Source organism: Neopsephotus bourkii, unplaced genomic scaffold, assembly GCF_033783945.1.
Source record: "Neopsephotus bourkii isolate Nb327-2 ecotype Australia unplaced genomic scaffold, CSIRO-AGI_Nbou_v1 NB_1825, whole genome shotgun sequence".
Lineage (NCBI taxonomy): Eukaryota > Metazoa > Chordata > Aves > Psittaciformes > Psittacidae > Neopsephotus > Neopsephotus bourkii.
Genome location: NW_026902298.1, coordinates 9,288,638 through 9,308,754, shown reverse-complemented (window position 1 = coordinate 9,308,754; position 20,117 = coordinate 9,288,638). Strand labels below are relative to the sequence as shown.

Below are 20,117 nucleotides of genomic sequence, written 5' to 3'. Positions count from 1 at the left end.
AAGAAATCAGATATCCATGTGCTGAATTCACCATCACTACCATATGACCTGCACATTCCCTTCCATACAGAGAGGGGTGTTCAGACGCTATGTATCCTAACACAGCAAACTACAACAGATTTCTAGCCAAGCATTCCTGGTCCATTCCTTCAACCACCCCCTGTGCATCTTCTATATAAAGGTACTGGGTAAAGGCACCAGAAATACCTGGTCCTCTACACTGTGGACATTTTTAAGTACTGATTAGCAGAAGCATTGAAAGAGCCCAAAAACTCATTCAGTTCTAGTCCAGAAATAAGAGGGAGCACATCATAGTGACTTCATGTGTGCAAGTCACTGAGGAACTACACTACGAAGATCATAGAACAGCCAGAGTTGGAAAGGACCTTAAGCTCCAGCCCCCCTCCCATGGGCAGGGACACCTCACACTAAACCATGTCACCCAAGGCTCTGTCCAACCTGGCCTTGAACCCTGCCAGGGATGGAGCATTCACAACTTCCTTGGACAACCCATTCCAGTGCTTCACCAACCTCACAGTAAAGAACTTCCTCCTTATATTCAATCTAAACTTCCCCTGTTTAAGTTCTAACTCATCACCCCTTGTCCTATCACTACAGTCCCTGATGAAGAGTCCCTCTCCAGCATTTCTATAGGCCCCCTTCAGATACTGGAAGGCTGCTCTGAGGTCTCCACGCAGCCTTCTCTTCTCCAGGCTGAACAGCCTCAACTTTCTCAGCCTGTCTCAGTACAGGAGATGCTCCAGCCCTTGATCATCTTTGTGGCCTCCTCTGGACTTGCTTCAACAGCTCCATTACCTTCTTACACTGGGGACACCAGAACTGCAGACAGTGCTCCAAGTGGGGCCTCATGACCGCCAACCATCAGGGAGGGTAGCGTCAGATTTAGCTGAAGCTAGCTCTCAACAAGTCCAGGACATGCAGTATCCTCTTTTCTGGAAGCAGTGCATTAGCAACAGCAATGCAGCGTTATCTGGTGGGATTCTGCCCTGAGGGTCAGGTACCACTGCACCCATCCAGCAGTCCCTCACCATACCATTTAGGAAGAGTTTCTCAAGGAATGAAGCAACTTATACACATTCTGTACATACGAATGCTCTCCCAGTCATGATGGGAAGAGAAATTCAGTAATTAAAAGGCTTCTATTCTTCAAAAGCTGATTAAAGTCATTCGAGCTCAAAAAAGACAATCTGCTTGCCTAGGTTTGTACACAGGACAGCTCTAGGACATATTTTATTGTTCGCTGTAACACAAAAATACACCCATATGCCATCAGTATTGATGTTTTCTTCAGTTTCCAAGTGTTTTCATTCATTTCTCCTGAAGGGTAACAGGACTGGATGCTGCAAACTGTGGCACATTTAAAATCTGCATTAGCCTTTCTGAGCAGAAGTTCTCCAATTTAATGAGAGCAGCAGAGCACATGAAGTACTCCAGGGGCCTCAGAACAAAAGAAATCAAACCAAAACAGAACAGCAATCCCCAGCCCCCCCACGCATGAGGAAGTCAAGGTTTATCCAAATGAAGGGTGTAAAAAGGAACGTGTGAGGAGTGGGAAGGTAATCCCAGCTAAACTTAAATCTGTTTTCAATGAAGATGCTATGTACACTCAAGTCTGCTCAGCTGCTTGAATCTGCAGTTGAAGGACCACATTTAGCTCCAATCAGCATATTACGACAGACTTTATATGATATATTTTCAAAATAAAGCTTCATTGTACTGAAAAGGAATGCACTGGGCAATATTTCACGTCAGTTATCAGCCTGGAAACAGCTGATGTCCCTGACTAACATCAGCTCCAGTTACTGGCCTTCAACACTCTGGGGCCACAGAAGCTGCGTGCCCACAGTGCCCTGATCTGCACTCAGCAGCCTGGAGCCAGCCCAGAGATGGCCCCTGGCTTGGGGACCAGCACAGGATGCTCTCAGGGTTAGCTCATTAAAGCTCAACACAACCCCGCAGTGTGCACTTGAGCCCAGAAACCCACTGTGTCCTGGGCTGCATCAAAAGGAGCACGAGCAGCAGGTCAAAGGAGGTGAACCTGCTGCTCTGCTGTGCTCTGGGGAGACCCCCCCCCCGCAGTCCTGCTTTCAGCTCTGGGGCCTCCAACACAAGAGGGACATGGAGCTGTTGGAGTGAGTCCAGAGGAGGCCACAGAGATGCTGCAAGGGCTGGAGCAGCTCTGCTCTGGAGCCAGGCTGAGAGAGCTGGGCTGGGTCAGCCTGGAGGAGAGGAAGGCTCCTGAAGGGGAGACCTTAGAGCAGCCCCAGTGCCTAAAGGCGCTCCAGGAAACCTGGAGAGGGGCTTGGGACAAGGGCCCCAAGGGCCTGTAGGGACAGGATACTCTCAGGGTTAGCTCATTAAAGCAATTCTAAAGCTGCTGAGACAATTCCCCACATCACCCTCCATGCATTTTCACCTCTCTGCCCTCATACATCACCCAAAGTACCCACAGCCAAGCTTCTTTACCATGAGGATGCTGAGGCGCTGGCACAGGTTGCCCAGAAAAGCTGTGGCTGCCCCATCCCTGGCAGTGTTCAAGGCCAGGTTGGACACGGGCTTGGAGCAAGCTGCTCTAGTGGAAGGGGTCCCTGCCCATGGTCGGGGTTTTGAACTGCATGTGCTTTAAGGTCCCTTCCAACCCAAACTATTCTATGATACTACAAAAGCCAACCTGCAGCTGACAGCGGCACAGGCAGCCGCACTGAGCTCCAAGAGTGCCAGCCCCAGCAGGGCTCAATGCCAACACTCGCTTGTGAACAGCAATCTCTCCTCCAGGACAAGTCACTACAGCTGGAGTAAAACTACCCTTGCTGAAAAGCCAAAGCCTAAGGGAGGAGAGAAAAAAGGGGGCAGAGAAATGAAACCATTTATCAGAGCATTCTCAAATTGGACAGCTCTGCTTACAATACCCTTCTGATGGGCCCCTTAGTGATGGCTGTCCATGACCAAGGGTCTGCAGTGAAGTCTTCTGCAGTACGCATTACTGATCTCTCTCTCTCTGGAGGCTGCCAATTTCTGCAGCTTAAACTTTAAATTGTATGTATAATGTTTTTACCTTCTGACTGCAGAGAAACTCTTGAGAGTCTGAAACCCCAAAGTGCTGATTTGCAGGGAGAGAACAACAGCTCTCAAGGATATGAGCTATCCTGCTCACACAAACAGACCAACGTGACCAGGAAGCACAACAGCAAAGCTTTAAGTGTTGGTATTTTTAATTGCCTGACTGTCTTGCAGCAGAAACATGGGTTCCTGCAGTTATGTGCAGTTTGGGATGCACCGTTTTCCCTCCTTGCTTTTTTTATTAGTAATGTAGTGCCTATCACACAGTGGCCATTTCAAAGAAAAACTAACACAGGATGCTTGTGTTGCCCTCCTCACCAGGCTTTTCCTCCATCCACCTTGGATGCTCTCACATCCCAAAGAAGCCACAGGACTACTCTGTGTTTTCCATCAATCTTTATTCAGCTTATTTTGCCCACAAACTTCCTCCCTTTCCAAAGCACTTTTCCCTCACTTTCCTGAAGATGCCAGGCAGGGAGACAGGAACCTGTCTCTCACCTTACTCTCTCTGGTTTTGCTCTGGAAGGTTGGATTTGTTCTGGAATCCACTTGCAAGGGGAAGCTGAACTAGCCTGGATTCCTGAAAAGCAACATTTCACAATGCAGCTTCAGAAGGAGCATTGCTCTAGAAGCTTTATTTAAAGACACCTTCAGTAGCAGAGAAATGGTGACAGGGAGAACAGAGCCTGTGAAACTGAAGCCTTCTTTAACCCACCACTGCAGAGATTGGTGCAAGAGGCGACACTAAAACTGTCTGCAGCTGCACAGGAGCTCTGGTCCAAGAAACATCACCCTCTATGACAGATCTTCAGACAGGAATGCTTTACAGAAGCTCTCGCAATGAAATACACCACAAGCATGACAATGGGCAAGACAAGGAGCAGAAAAGCCAGTGTCCTGTGGCAGCGCTGCCCACCAGCAGTCAAGGAAGAATTCTGCCACTCGCTCAGTGCCAATGGATGCTGCACTTGCTGAGCCCCCTTCATCAGCTATGCCTGTGCCCCAAGCAGCTCTCAGCCTTGGGCTCTGAAGGACCTCTGCTCAGGTGAGAATTCACAGAACTCAATGCTGATGCATGAAGACATGTCAAGCATACCCAGACGTGCATCGAAATGACTCCAGATTTCTTAAAATGCTAGAAAACTGCAATCCAAACTGAGGAATGAAAGTGATGTTTTGCTTGTTCTGGCTTTCTTAGGAAAAACAGTTGTTCACAAGTCTCAGATACAGGTCCCCAGCACAAAGTAGGCATCAAAAGTTTCCACCTGTGTTCATAGAATCATAGAATGGTTTGTGTTGGAAGGGACCTTAAAGCTCATTCAGTTCCAATCCCCTGCCACGGGGAGGGACACCTTCCACTAGAGCAGCTTGCTCCAAGCCCCGTCCAACCTGGCCTTGAACACTGCCAGGGATGGGGCAGCCACAGCTTCTCTGGGGACCCTGTGCCAGTGCCTCAGCACCCTCACAGGGAAGAGCTGACTAATGCCTAATCTAAATCTCTCCTCTGTCAGTTTAAAGCCATTCCCCCTTGCCCTGTCACTACCTGCCCTTGTAAAAAGTCCCTCTGCATGTCTGCCTCATGCCACCGGGAACAAGAGTCATTACTTCTTACAGTCACCCAGCCTTGTATCTTCAGATCAAGCTTTAGCAACTTATTTCTTCTTTCTGGAGGTCTCCCAGTTAGTCTACAGTACTATTATTTGACTGTCAAACAAAACAAAACACCAAATCAAGCAAACAGCATTTTGCCTTTGGGCCTATGTTTAGTTTCTCCATGCAAATTGTCCCAATGTCAACAATTGGCAATAACAATTTTAAATATGCTACTCCAAAATGTCATGAACTTTAAGAGCTCTGGAAGTGGTCAGCAGCACTTGCAGCCAAAACATCAAGAGAGAGGCCCTGCTAACAGCAAATTTAAGAGTAAAGAAATAGGTAAAAGCGTGTATTTCTCTTGCATAAATGGACAAGGGGAGGGGGAAACTAAAATAAACCCCAGCTTTGCTTTGGAGTTAACCAGCATGAGACAGAAGTTATGAAAGGAAAAAAGTGTATTAATAAAAAACCCCAACAAGCGGAAGGATAAAGCGTACACAGTACTGTTTATAAAAAGACCAAAGGCCTGTCTTGCCTGGGCTTGTCGTTTTTCTCCTCAATACACATACTTTACTCTGATGCTTGACTCAGGGCTGCAGTCTCCACTCACTGAGAGACTTCTGGCACCCTGATCACAAACCCAGCCTGCTGCAGCAGGAACCTTCCTGCTCTGGGCTCCTCCAGCAGTGTCCTTAGTGTTCAGAACCAGTAATTACCCTCACAGTAATCCTTCCCCCTTAAATTGTCAAGAAAGCACCACTAATTGCTATCAGCAAGGCTCATGATGAGGGAGTCCCCTACAAACTGGCCCAGAAAACACTGTGCTTCACGCATGGTCCACAAAGATGCTAGAGGAGTGAGAGGTCAATCTCCCCAGAGCAGCCAGCTCCACAGCAAAGCCAGCCCTGGGATGGGAGCCACAGGATCCCCCTTCACCTCCCATGGACAGCCTGAGGGAAGAGCAGCTTTAGACACTGGGTGTTGAGGTGCTTTTCCTGCTCCTGGGTTGGGGCAGTCCCAAGCACAAATACAGTCCAGGCAGACACTAGACTGAGAGCAACCCCAAGGAGAACATGGGGGTGTTGGCTTATGAGAAGCTCAACAGGAGCCCCTAGTGAAGTCTTGCAGCCTAGAAACCCACTGTGTCCTGGGCTGCACCAAAAGGAGCATGAGCAGCAGGTCAAGGGAGGGGATTCTCCCCCTCTACTGCTCTCTGGGAAGAACCCCCTGCAGTCCTGCATCCAGCTCTGGGGCAACAGCACAGGAGGGATGTGGAGCTGTTGGAACGAGTCCAGAGGAGGCCACAGAGATGCTGTGAGGGCTGGAGCAGCTCTGCTCTGGAGCCAGGCTGAGAGAGCTGGGCTGGGTCAGCCTGGAGAAGAGAAGGCTCCTGAAGGGGAGACCTTAGAGCAGCTCCAGTGACTAAAGGGGCTACAGAAAACTGTGCAGGGATTTTTTACAAGGACCTGTAAGGAACAGGGCAACAGGGAATGGCTTTAACCTGCCAGAGGGGAGACTGAGATTAGACATTAGGAAGAAATTCTTTACTATGAGAGTGGTAAAGCAGTGGCACAGGGTGTTCAGAGAAGCTGTGGCTGCCCCATCCCTGGCAGTGTTCAAGGGCAGGTTTGACAGGGCTTGGAGCACCTGGTCTAGTGGAAGGTGACCTGCCCATGGCAGGGGGTTGGAATTGGATGATCTTAAGGTCCTTTACAACTCAAACCATTGCACAGTTCTACGAACCCTAAAGCATGAGGGAACAGCGGCTTTCCCTGGTCCTGCTTCTCCACAACACAGCATGACCAGACAACTCAGCATCTAGCCAAGAGCCAGGGCAACCCCTCAGCATCTCCCATAGCTCTTCAATGTCACCATCCTTCCACTGGCCACACCAGCAGCCCCAACACTGGATCTCTCTGCAGACTCCACGTGCCTGAAGAGCCCCACATCGCCCAGCCATTCACTAAGCCACTATTCTTAGAGGGGGAGCACCTTTGCTCCAAGCACCGCTTGCAAGAGACGAACACACATCACCCGAATACTTCCATTTCCGAATGCAGCTTGCGCTTGAAACCAAACAAACCACGCTATCCTCATCAGGCACGCACGTTCACGGTGGGGTTTATACACAAGGCATTAGAAAGTTGAAAAGAGTCATTTCCCTTTCCACTTTCATTGCTTATAATCTCCATTGAGTGCATGAACGGAAATTTAGGGGACATAAAGCCCAGCCTGGCTCCACTGATCTCACAGGGAATCAAACCTCACCAGCAGGACCGGATCCAAGGGGGCTGCTGGATATTTGGGGCTCCTCAGCTGCTCAACAGAACACTGAGCAGCACCTGCAGCGCTGGAAAACAACCCTCTCTCCGTCAGGTCCGGGTGGTTTTTAAGCTGGTTCTGCCAGTTCTCCTCCCATTAATGAGAAGCATTAATCACTGGGAAAAGAGGAAGCAACCCTGAGCCAACAGTTTTGCCCACGGGCCAGTTTTCTGTTTGTTTTGGGTTTGGTTTTTAAGGGATCTGATAAGGGATGCTGGAGGCATCTTCCCTTCCCCTTTGGAATATGCCAAGGGATATACGAATCAGGCTTAAAAAATACAGGTATAAAAATCACACTCTTCGGGAGCGTCTGCAGAGCAGCCAGAATGAGTCAATAACTTAACGGGGAAAAACGCCAAAACCCATGAATTTGGGGAAGTTTTTCCACACGAAGCGCCCTGGCTGAGCGGCGCAAGGGCAACTCCGCAGTGGCCCGGGGGATGCTGCAGGCAGGGTTAAACTGCCGCGGGGGGGGGGGTCCCACTGACCCGGCTTTCGCCCCGCTCCGCTGCGGGAACCCCGCGTCCCGGCCCCGGCCGCCCCTCAGCCCCCGCCCCGGTGCCGCCGCGTCCCGCGGGCTCCCGCCGCCCCGCCCCGCGTTCCACTGTGGCTCCCGCCCCGCCCGCCCATTGGCCGCCGGCCGCGTCACTCACCGGCCCCGTTAACGGCCGCGCGGGGAGCGGGGGGGGCACACACAGCGCTGAGGGGAAGGGCGGGCGCAGCCGCGGCGCGGGCGGGAGCGGCGGGGACGGGCCGGGCCCAGCGCCGCAGAGGAAGCGAAGGGGGGGAGCGGAGGGGGGCAGCGCTACCTGAGCCCCGCGGGTCGTGGCCGCGCTGTTGGCAACCCCTCAGCCGGGCACCGCTCGCCCGGGCACGGCTCAGCCGGACCTTCCCCCGTCTCCCGCCCCGCCGCACTCCGCAGCCATTTTCGTGGCCACCTTGGCTACCAGCGGGGCTGACTCACCTCGGCGCTGCGGGCGCGGGGGGCCCGCCTCGGCGTCGGGGGGCCCGGGGAGGGGGAGCGGGGAGAGCCCGTCTGGCTGCGCCCTCCCACCCTCCCCGCCGGCCCCGCTGGCTAGTCCCAGGCGAGGACGGGTCCCGGGGCCGGGCCGGGCTCGGCGGAGGCGGCGGCGGCGGCTCCCTCCCTCCCGGCCGTGACCACCATCTTATTAGCACAGGAAATGACATGGAGAACGGAAGAGAGGGGCGTTCGGGGGCCGAGCCCGGGGACCCCCCGAACCGGGGGGAGGCGCCGCCGGCCCGCCCGGCCCGGCACGGCTCGGCCCGTCAGGGCCCTCCCGGGGCCGCGGTGCTCCCGCCTTCCCTCCGAGCACCGGGGTGGAAGCAGAGGAGGGGATAGAAATAATAACAACAAACCCCCAAAGCCGCACAAAGCAAGGGGAATAAAAGGGAAAAGCCGAGCGAACCCAACCCGGTCCCACCTCCTGCTCCGGAGCCGGCGAGTTCCGCGTGGAGCCGGCGCCGATCTGCGGCCGGGGGCTCGGGAGGGGGGGGCTGTGAAGGGCAAACCCCGCCGCCCGGGCGGCCCTGGGGCAGAGCGGAGGGGAGACACCCGCGGGGCTCCCCTCCGGGCGCTGCCGCGGCCACCACCTGCCGCCGCCCGGCAGCCGCCCGCGAGGGACCGGGACCAGGAGCGGGATGGAGCCGCCCGCCTGTGGGGACAGCGCTAGGAAGTGCCCCGGGGCTCCGCTGCTACCCGGGGGGGAGAGTCCGAGTGTCCCCCGGGTGGCCCCGCTCCCCCCGGTGGAGCCCCGGCGGTGCGCGGCTGCGCTCGCCCATTCGGAGCCTCATGCCCTTGTGCGAGCGAGGAGTGGATGTGGAGACGCGGTGTTTGCCCTGCGCTTAGAGCAAGGCTCTATTAACTCTTCCACCTTCCCCCCCCCCGCCTTAAAAAGCAGTCTGTCCAACGGCAATAACAACAGCCCCTTCCCCCCGAGCTCCGCGCAGGGATTACATGAGGGATGACAAAAAGTAGGCATAATTTAATAAGCAGAGGAAGCATGTCTCACCAATAAACCAAATTCTAAATAAAACCATCTGCGAGCGTTAAATGTGAAACAATGCGAACTGCTCAGCTGCTTTGCCAAAAGAGGCGCAGCAGGGGGGTAAAGAAAGGGATGGATAAATAGCCATAATTTTCCAGTTCCTTTGGTCGACAATGGGCTTGTATGCAAACAGGGCAGTGGTGACAATGGGCATGCTTGGATACTTGGAACGTATCCTGAGAAATACCCTTTTCTGCAGTCCCAAGGGAAAAGAGGAATTCCTTCCCAATATCCACCACCCTGAAATGCCTACTGTGAAAGGATGGTGTGGAGTGGAGAAAAAGCAGCGAGGGCACAAAGTAAAACAGGACATAGAGCAAAATAGAGGCCCCACTTCTGCCATCCCTAAACTGCCATCACCGAGAGCTTGGAGGGTGGCAGGACTTTGGGGTCTTGATGCATCACTCAAGTGAGCAGAAGATCATTTGTCTGGCAGAACAGCAAGGAAAAGGCTACCAACTCGGGTCCAACACATGCCTTGCAGAGGCACGGATGATTATTCAGAAGTTCGAGCCACTGGCCAGCTCTCCAGCTGCGTTGTGCTTTTTGTCCCCCATTTCTAACCTCTGGGAAGCGGATTCCTGCTTGGAGGGTAAGCGTGCTGTGTAATTTTACTCCTGGTAATCGCAGATAGATGGACTTTGAGGCACTTGCACTTGCCTGGGAAAGACATACCATAAGCTGTCAGCACCTTCAGACTCCTCAGAAATATTAGTGATCCTAATAGAGCCGCCCTAGTTTGCCGTTTCTGTGTGCTGAAATGTTTGAGAGCACTAAACTGGCAGCAAGTACGACAATGGGCTTGTAAAGATGATGGATGAATGAACTGAGAGGAAAAATAATAATTAAGAAAACAATAAAAATCATGGAAGCAATACAAGCGCATGCAGAATGGCATGCTAATTTGGGGTAATAGTTTGGTTGGAGCTGTTGTAGTCTAAAGGCTGTAAGAGCAGGCTCAAAGGGAGGCATAAAGCTTTTATTTATAAAGAAAATTAAATATGTAAGTGCAGTATAAATAACAGCTATTATGTCTCCTTGCAAACACGGGCATGCTAATTTATTGGGAGTTGCCTTGTCTTAATGTGTGCTTGTTGTCTGTACATACTGAATGGGTGTTTTGGGTGTGCGTGGTGAGGTTTTGGTAGTGGGGGGGGCTACAGGGGTGGCTTCTGTGAGAAGCTGCTAGAAGCATCTCCCGTACCCAACAGAGCCAGTGCCAGACAGCTCCAAGAGGGACCAACAACTGGCCAAGGCTGAAGTGGTGGTTGGTAGTGCCTCTAGGATAACATAATTAAGGGGAGTGTGGAGGGTGTGGAAACCTGCACAACAGCAATTGCAGCAGGGGAGAGGAGTGAGAGTGTGTGACAGAAACAGCTCTTCAGACCCCAAGTTCAGTGAAGGAGGCCAGGAGGTGCTCCAAGTGCCAGAGCAGAGATTCCCTTGTAGCCTGGTGTGCAGACCACGATGATGCTGTGCCCCTGCAGCCCATGGAGGTCCATGCAGAAGCAGATTTCCACCTGCAGCCCATGGAGGGGACCCACAGTGAAAGAGAGGAAAAGTGTGAGCAGGCACAACGTGTGATGAACAGACTGCAATCCCCGTTCGCTGTCCCCCTGCACTGCTGGGGAGGAAAGACCAAGAGAAACTGTGAGCAAACTTATGCCTGGAAAGAGGAAGGGATAGGAGGAAGGAATTTAATACAAATTTATTAGTAAAGAATTAAGCTAATTTCTCCAAGTTGAGTCTGGTTTGCCCATGACAGTAATTGCTGAGGGATCTCTCTCTGTCCTTATAGCAACCCACAGGCCTTTCCTTGTATTTCTTTCTCCTGAGAGGAAGGGGAATGATAAAACAGCTTTGGTGGGCACCTGGAGTCCAGCCTGGATCAACCCACTAGATCAGGCAATTAAGTCCCAATGAAGAAGATTTTGTCTTTTCTGCATTGAAACTCATTACAGAAGGAACACAGTGCAAACTTTCACTGTCTCTCAAAAATGTGACTTTTGGGGCTTGCAAGGTCTCCCTCTTAGCAAACTGCCCCTTCACTTACTAAGAAAGCATAGGATTAATTAATTTAAAGTGTGCTTCAGCACTTTTGCCTTGTGTTCATCCCTCACTCCATCACCCACAGCAATTCCTCTCTGTCTGCCTGGCTCTCAGAACAAACAAAATGATAACAACAGATAGGAATGATGTAATTAGGAGTTGATGTTCCAGTGTTATGACTGTCAAATCTGCTCCTCCATGAGATGCTGGATAATGTCCCAGTGAGGCAAAAGGGTTCTTCTGCTGCTTTTAGTCAATGGTATAAAAAATACTGAGTGCAAAAGTGGACGAAACAGAATCCAGCTTGTCAACAGCTATACTTACAATGGGCTTCAGAGCCCAAGATGCAGGGAGTCAGCAGGTACCTCTGCCAGCTCTGACGTCCAATGCAGCAAAAGTGACGGCATGTAATGGGCATATTATTCCCTAAAAACACCCAGAGGCTCAGGTGCAGCACTGCAAGAAGAGAGATGTCAGGACCTGTGCTGGAGGTAGGGCTTTGGGGGGCTGTCTCCCCTGGCTGTCTTCAACAGGGTGCCCAAGGAAAGGTAGAAAAGCATTTGGGCTCTTCTGCAAGCTAATGTGCACGGCAGCCATCACATTACTGAATATCCTCTTGTTTAAGATTGTCGGCATCCTACATAACCACATCAATACCAGGAGGCTGGCGTCTGCTTCCCAAGCTTCAGGGAATGAGTTGTTTGAGGCCAGACTGCCTCTTCCTCCAGGAAAGGTTGCAAGCAGAAAGGAAAATCTTATTGCCATTACCCCAACAACACCTTCCTTGCACACAGAAAAGATTGCAGTCTGCAGGACCATCACGTTGATGCTCACAATCAGTATGAAGCTAGTTGGCTGTTAAGTCTGTTTTAGCAAGTTGGAAAGTTTCCCTAAGAAAATCGGGAACATTTCTCTTCCACACTGATGGGTTGTTGGATGGTGAATCAGAATACAGATTTTTCCCTTTGAAAATCTGAAAACGCCCCACGAAAGAAAAGAAAAAGGAAATTACATGACTGAGAAGGAAACTCGGCCAGAAACCCATAGTAACAAATGACTGTAGCAGGGTAGGACAGGCCCCGAAAGAGGCACAGGGGAAGAGCTCTTTGAAGAGCACGTATCTGTGCAGGGCTGCAGCTTGTGTTTATTTCTGCTCTACAATAGAAGTAGTGATGACCTTTACCCAGCAGTGATCCATCTTCTTCCTCATTGTGCCCTATGAGTCTTTCATTATTATAAGTAGGAGAATATGAATGCTTTAGCAATGCCATGCTCTTCATGAATGTTATGGGTGTCTCTGGGTTAAGCCTAATGAACAATCCCCAAGAAGGCAGATAAGCATTGCTGTAGTCAACTGGAAAGCAAGAAAGGGCAGAGGAGGGCCATGAAAAGGGCTGGAGCAGCTCTGCTCTGGAGCCAGGCTGAGAGAGCTGGGCTGGGTCAGCCTGGAGAAGGCTCCTTAAGGGGAGACCTTAGAGCAGCTTCCAGTGCCTGAAGGGCTGGAGAGGCACTTTTGACAAGGACATGGAATGACAGGACAAAGGGGAATGGTTTTAAGATGAAAGAGGGGAGATTTAGATTAGAAACTAGGAAGAAATTCTTCCCTGTGAGGGTGGTGAGGCCCTGGCACAGGGTGCCCAGAGGTGCTGTGGCTGTTCCATCCTTGGCAGTGTTCAAGGCCAGGTTGGACAGGCCTTGGAGCATCCTGCCCTTGTGGAGGTTGTCCGTGGCAAGGAGTTGGAACTGGATGAGCTTTAAGGTCCCTTCCAACCCAAACCAGTCTGTGATTCTACAAAACTTCTGGGTGCAGCCTTCTCCCTTTTTCTCTGTTCTCCAAGACCTGGAAGTTATGCCACCATCTGCTGAGCTCATCTCAAGAGCTAAGTGGAACCTGCTCACCCCCTGCAGCTCTTGTGCTAAGGAGAGAGGAGGAAAAGGCACTGTTATGGACAGTGGGGAGGGTGGGATGATCCTGCCTGGGGTTTAGATGACTATGTGGAGCCAGGGAGGCCTCCTGGCTATATATAGTTATATATGGCTATATATAGCCCAGAGCTGTACAGGAATTTAAGGCTGTGGTTTGATGATAAAGATGCTGTGATGCAGCAGGTAGATAGACCAGCAGGCATGGTCCCTTAGGCTGGTACTGCTGCTCTCTCTGAGCTGGCTGGCTAATCCAGCAGAGAATTAACCACCAGTTACCAACACCAGCAACAGGAGGTGGTGCTACCATGCTGTCTGGGGACAGGAGGAAAGCCTGATCTTTCCCATGGTAGCAATGAGCCATTGGCACAGCCTCAGCATCCACAGTTCTCGGGCAGTACTGGCTTTGGGAATTCCTGCTCTGTGATGGGTGGGTGCTGCTATGGCTGCCTGGGCCCAGCCATGCTTGACAAGGCTGTTTGCAGAGAGCTGAACTGGGTTAAAAATAATCCATAAAAATACCCAAGAAAACTGCTTATTTATTGTAATATTGGTGCATGCATGTGGATTGCCTTTTACCCAGATCAGTGCGTGTGTCTTGGGCTGCAGCAACAAATAGGCACCCAAACCATAGCCAGAAACCCAGATCACCTGCCCAAGACTGTCCTGATTCTTTAGGGCTTGATGAGACACATGCAAATATAGTGCCTTTTTCAAACACTGGGCTTTGAGAATTTGCACTGGTGTTTTTTTAATGGATAATCAGAAGTGCTTTTCCATATGAAATGGTCTCTCTGTAACTGGCCCAAAGCAAGGAATGTCTCTGCTCACAAGCACTTCAAAACTCAGTGGTTTGTTTCTAGGCATCCGTCACATGTTTTGGCAGTCCATAGGAATGTGCACTTCTGTATATCACAAGCAGCTACCCTGCCTTGAGCCAAATAACTTGTGTTTAACTATAAAACTGTCTTTAAGAAACAGTTCAGATCTGAAGAAATGAAAAGGTAAAGAATTTATCTTTCCATTTGTCCTCACCCTCCTCATTATGAACATGAGCTTGGATTCCCTGTATGAATTTGGCTGCATCTCCTTTGTAGCCACTTGGTCCTTTTGTACTTTTCTTTATACTTCATTCTTGATATTTTGTTCTTGGGAAGATTTTATATATGCTGTACTCAAATTCTTCTTTCTGGCTAAGTTAACAAATGGATCTCTAAACCTCTCAACAAAAGACATTTTTACCAGTCCTTCATTGTTTTCCTGTGAACCCTGCTCAGTTTTTCAACATCCCTTTTAAAATATGATTGTCTGAATGTTCCCTGGCAATCTAGGATGCACCTAACCAAAAATACACAGATTTCTTCTTTATAGCTATGCATTCAGGATCACCCTTGTATTTCATTGTATCACAACACTGAAAGATCTACACAAGCTGTTATGACTTCATAAGTCCTTATACCCTTTCTAGAGATGCAGTTACCCAGGGGATGTTCCACCACTCTGTGGGAATTGCCCATGCCTTCACCACTGTGCATGGAACTGCTTGCAAAACTCCTTTCTTGGCATGCTTCTGACATCAGGTACCCTCAGATCACATAATGCAGCACCTCCTCTTCTCTCCTTTGCTAATCTTGATGATTCACCTGTGAATTTTATCAGCAGTAATTTTATATTTAACTTTCTGGTCACTGATTAAATTACTGAAGAGGCTGGATGTAAATACTCCTTCTTAGAAAGTCCTGCCACATCACTGCCTGTGTTTGTTTGCTGGGGAGTCTCTGCTGACAATTTGGATTTGAGATCTGAAAGGAACCAGTTATTAATCCAGTTAATGGGTGCATTATTAATATAAACTGTGCTGTTCTGGATGGATTAAAGTGTCACCAGTACTAGCTCACCAGGTTTCTGTAATGCTGACAATAAATATGCAGTTTATTTCTACCTAAGGGGTGCAAAGTCCTTGCATTGGCTTCTAGGCTGGAGAGGAAATAATTTGTCTTTTATACAGAGCTACATGGGTTTCATCTGTTCAGGATACACTGGATTTGAGTGCATATCCCAGTACTCCAAAGGCAGCTCCTTCCATGCAGCTGACATAGCAGTGCCTGGTCTGATCCATTGCCCAGGCTCGGGCCCTGTCCCGCTCCATACTAAGCGCCATTCAACAGCCCTTGAGATTGTGTTTGCTCCTCTCCAACTGCACCCTGGGATGTATGACCACAGCACCCTCTGCTCCTCAGTCCCATGGGGCCAGCACATCATGGAGAGGAAACCTGGAGGTGCTCTCAGCTCCCCACTGAGATCCACAGCATCATCTGTGGCATGGGGAGAACCCCAGATGCTGCTGTGTTGTTTTCTCAGTTGTATGAGGATGTTTATCAGTTCATTACTAGCTGTTTATCTACTGCAGTACCTTTGAGGCTGAGCTCCTGAGCTGGAGACGCAATCTGGGAGCAGGTTGTCATTGCTCCAGCCCAAGTCTCGCAGTACATAGTTCTGTTCTGCATCAACCTCTGCTTAACTCTCTACCCACTCAACAGGGAGTTGCAGCTACTTCATGCTGCCTTGGGAAGGCTGGGGGACCCCGTTGCTGCTTGCTACTGTAAAAAGATAGCCCTTGTCAGGCAACTCTTACAGTTTGACTTTAAGACAGCCAGGTCGAATGCCTCCTGCACACTTCCTTTATTCATATTTCATTGTGTTGAGGGGGCAGCGGGAGTGTTGCACTTCCAGTAATGCTAACAGGGTATATTACAGTCTGTGCTATAGTTATCTACTAGTTGATGTTATCCTCAACAGGCTAGTTCATTAGGATAAGTTAATTCCACTGCACAACCAGAGCAGAGAGCTCCAAAGCAAATAGTTCCAACAGATACTTGCAGGCGGAGCCTCTGCCATTCAGTGCTGCACCAGCGGATTTTGTTACTGGCACTACCTCATGAGAACACGGCCTATAAATCTCAGGGTTCTCTCTTCCAAATGAGAGACTTGTAGATCAAATTTAACTCTGAATGCCAGTTTTATTTAAAGCAACCCAATTAATCTACATCAAATAAATACTTCCGTGTGGTTTTGAAGTCCTAAAGGAAAAGACTTTTGTAGCAAGTAATTTGCTTGGGTTTTTTTTTTTTTTTTGGCAGTTCAAACCATTTCATGTTGTTCTAATGCATCAGAGTCAGAAAATCATTGTGATTGGAAGCTAATGATAGAAAGCAAAATGACTGTCCAGACGTTATTGTCTGAAATGAGAAGAAAATTGGGTGTAATTATAAACCTTTGCCTTTTTTAACTAATCTCAGCTGTTGTTAATAGCATAATTGAAGATAATCAAATTGCTTTGTAAAAAGAGCATTCTCTTAAAGGGCAGCACATTGCACTTAACTGTAGCATTGGAGAATGTGAGGGAGAAAATAGCCTTTAATTTTGCATTAAGAACAGGATCTAAAGAAAGACAGTGGTAGGGAACTAGAGTGGTGCCAACTCTCATGACACTTGGTATTTTCCTTAAAGCTTCTGACTGCATGGGTTTCTCAGCTTTCATTTTAAAAATAGTGCTTTCTTGTCCTCTGGTTAAGAGGTTGTGGAAAGCCTGAGCTTATGTACAAATGATTTAAAGATTCCTAAGCTAGAAGTAAATGAAAGAGGCAGCTACCCCTTTGCTATTACTTGAAGTATCAGGATTTTAAAGCTAATTCTGGCTGCCCAGTAGCTGGCTTTTCTTTGCCCTGGACTCTGCAGGCTGGCAGCACTCCTGCCTAATGACTCCCTATTTCAGTCAGGAATCACCTTCTTATGTTCTATGTTTAAGAGGTACCTGGACATCCAATACCTAAAGGGGCCTATAAGAAATATGGAGAGGAGCTTTTTACAAGGGCCTGCAAGGACAGGACAAGGGGAATGGCTTGAACCTGCCAGAGGGGAGACTGAGATGAGCTCTTAGGCAGAAGCTCTCCCCTGTGAGGGTGCTGAGGAGCTGGCACAGGGTGCCCAGAGAAGCTGTGGCTGCCCCATCCCTGGCAGTGTTCAAGGCCAGGTTGGACACAGGGGCTTGGAGAAAGCTGCTCTAGTGGAAGGGGTCCCTGCCTGTGACAGGGGGTTGGAACTGGATGACTTTTAAGGCCCCTTCCGACACAAACCAGTCTGGGATTCTATGGTTGCCGTATTCCCTTATTGTGGTCTTTCAGTACTTAAAGGGGGCCTTGGAAAGATGGAGAGAAGCTTTTTACCAGGGTGACAGGGCAAGGAGTGACTGTTTTAAACTAAAAGCAAGTAGGTTTAGGTTAGATATAGTGGGAAAAAAACGTATCTTTTTATGAGAGTAATGAGACACCAGAATAGGTTGCCCAAAGAAGTTGTGGATGCCCCATCCCTGGAATGATCCTTCTGTCCTGATTGTCACATACTGACTTAAAACAGTTTATAGTCTTACGCAGAGGCATCTCTGGCAGTTTCTAAGCGTTTCCTCTGTGGTTATTTCCTTCGCATCTAGCTGGTTTTCAGTGCCATTTTAAGGCACATTTTCACCTTTCTGATTTCTTAGTTGATATCCTTATTCCAGAGACAAGCTTGTATTATTTACTTAATTACTTGAGTTTGTTACAACCTGATAAAACTAGAAAATCTGTTAATTTCTCACAGAATGCAGACATTGCTTTGGAATAAAAACCTGTTTTCACCTTTGCAGTTGTCAGACACGTGTGGCTGCTGGTGCTGCTGCTTTTATCTTTGGAAAATTAAGAATTAAACTAAAGGATGTCAGAAAGTTCATTTATGTAGGGCCTAAATTAAAAACAGTTTTGTTTTGGGCTGCCACAGTAATTTCATTATCAGTTCCCACTGGGTCACTTAGTTGCCATCACTACGAACCGACAAAGCGTGAAGGAAGAAATTAAATGTTAAGTGATATGTCCACTCACTTCATGCTCCATTAGGAGCACATTAAATGTTTGCCAAATAATACAATATATTTCAAACAAAAGTGTGCTTTCTTCAGGCTTCCTGAAGACTATGCAGGGTGAGCAGCAGCTTTAGAGCAGGGTCTTGGAGGGCTTTCTCTGCAGCTCCTTCTTCACCTGAAGCACAGGATGAGAAGTGTGGTATTCCTCCCACAATGGACAGCATATCTCTTACCTTTAGTGTCTCAGCCATTGCAAATTGATGTGTGTCTCTAATCTAAAGTTGTGTCTCTAAATACGGGCTTTCCGTATTTTTCCTGTCAAGGAAGATAGCTCCTGAGGATGGAAACCAAGCCACAGCGAGAGGGAATTGTCAGCTGGCTTGTGTTAATGTAGCATTAGCTTACAGAATCACAGAATGGTTTGGGTTGTAAAGGACCTTAAGATCATCCAGTTCCAACCCCCCTGCCATGGGCAGGGACACCTCACACTAAACCATATCACCCAAGGCTCTGTCCAACCTGGCCTTGAACACCACCAGGGACAGAGCATTCACATCTTCCCTGGGCAACCCATTCCAGTGCCTCACCACTCTTACAGTAAAGAACTTCTTCCTTATATCCAATCTAAACTTCCCCTGTGTAAGTTTGAACCCGTTACCCCTTGTCCTATCACTACAGTCCCTAATGAAGAGTCCCTCCCCAGCACCCCTATAGCTCCCTTCAGATACTGGAAGGCTTCTCTGAGGTCTCCACGGAGCCTTCTCTTCTCCAGGCTGAACAGCCCCAACTTTCTCAGCCTATCTTCATACGGGAGGTGCTCCAGTCCCTGATCATGCTCGTGGCCTCCTCTGGACTTGTTCCAACAGCTTCATGTCCTTTTTATGTTGAGGACACCAGAACTGCACACAATACTCCAGGTGAGGTCTCGCAAGAGCAGAGTAGAGGGGCAGGATCACCTCCTTGGACCTGCTGGTCACGCTCCTTTTGATGCAGCCCAGGATACGGTTGGCTTTTTGGGCTGCAAGCGCACACTGAAGCCGGCTCATGTTCATTTTCTCATCAACCAGCACCCCCAAGTCCTTCTCCGCAGGGCTGCTCTGAATCTCTTCCCTGCCCAGTCTGTAGCTATGCCTGGGATTGCTCCAACCCAGGTGTAGGACCTTGCACTTGTCATGGTTAAACTTCGTAAGGTTGGCATCAGCCCACCTCACAAGCGCGTCAAGGTCCCTCTGCATGGCATTCCTTCCCTCCAATGTATTAACCGAACCACAGCTTTTTCTATGTAACTACAGCAAGTCAAAATCACTTCTCTTTTAACTTCATAGAATCATAGAGTCACAGAATACCAGGTTGGAATAGACCTTGAAGATCATCTGGTCCAACCTTTCTTGGCAACAGCGTGACGTAGGCTAGATGTCCCAGCACACTGTCCAGCTGAAATATAAGTGTCCAGTGTTGGGGAATCCACCACTTCCATGGGGAGATTATTCCAATGGCTGATTCTTCTCATTATCAACAATAGTCTTCTTCTGTCCAGTTGGAATCTCCCTGGCAGTAACTTGTACCCATCACCCCTCATTTATTCTATGTGACTCCTTGTAAAAAAGGAGTCTCCATCTTCTTTGTAGCCACCCTTTGGTGGTGGTTGGTGATAAGATATCCACTGAGCCTTCTTTTCTCTAGGTTGAGAAGCCCAGCTTTCTGAGCTGTTCTTCATGTGGCTTCCCAGTCCTTGGATCATCTTTATGGCCCTTCTCTGGACCCTCTCCAGCCTGTCCACATCTTTTTTGCCTAACAGGGACCAAAACTGAGCACAGTATTCCAGGGGTGGCCTGACAAGAGCAGAGCAGGGTGGGATGATGACTTCTTTGTCTCTGCTATGATACCCTTGTTGGTGTTTGGCAGCATCCTGTTGGCTTTCTTTGCCACAGCAAGACACTGTTCACTCTTACTGAGCTTGTTGTCCACCAGGAGCCTCAGGTCCTTTTCCATATTGCTCCTCCCAGCCAGGCAGATCCCAGCCTGGGCTGCACTCCTGGATTATGTTTTCCCAGGTACAAGGCCTTACATTTGTCTTTGCTGAAGTCACTTTATTCTCTACTCTTTTCCTGCCATTGACTGGCTCAGTGCAAGAGCTACTCAGAAGGTCTGACTCTCTCAGACACCTGACCAGTAAATGGCTA

General features: G+C 49.3%; 1 protein-coding gene across 2 annotated transcripts in view; it reads right to left on the bottom strand.

The window, feature by feature from the left end:
• PRDM11 (PR/SET domain 11) overlaps positions 1–8,389 on the bottom strand; it is a 48,385-nt gene extending 39,996 nt beyond the window's left edge. The window contains exon 1 of one of the 2 annotated variants that reach the window (XM_061343599.1): positions 7,964–8,389. The gene's annotated coding sequence lies outside the window, so the exon portion shown is untranslated. The remainder of the gene's footprint in view (positions 1–7,963) is intronic. The other variant, XM_061343600.1, reaches the window with a different exon arrangement.
• Positions 8,390–20,117: the final 11,728 nt, after the last annotated feature.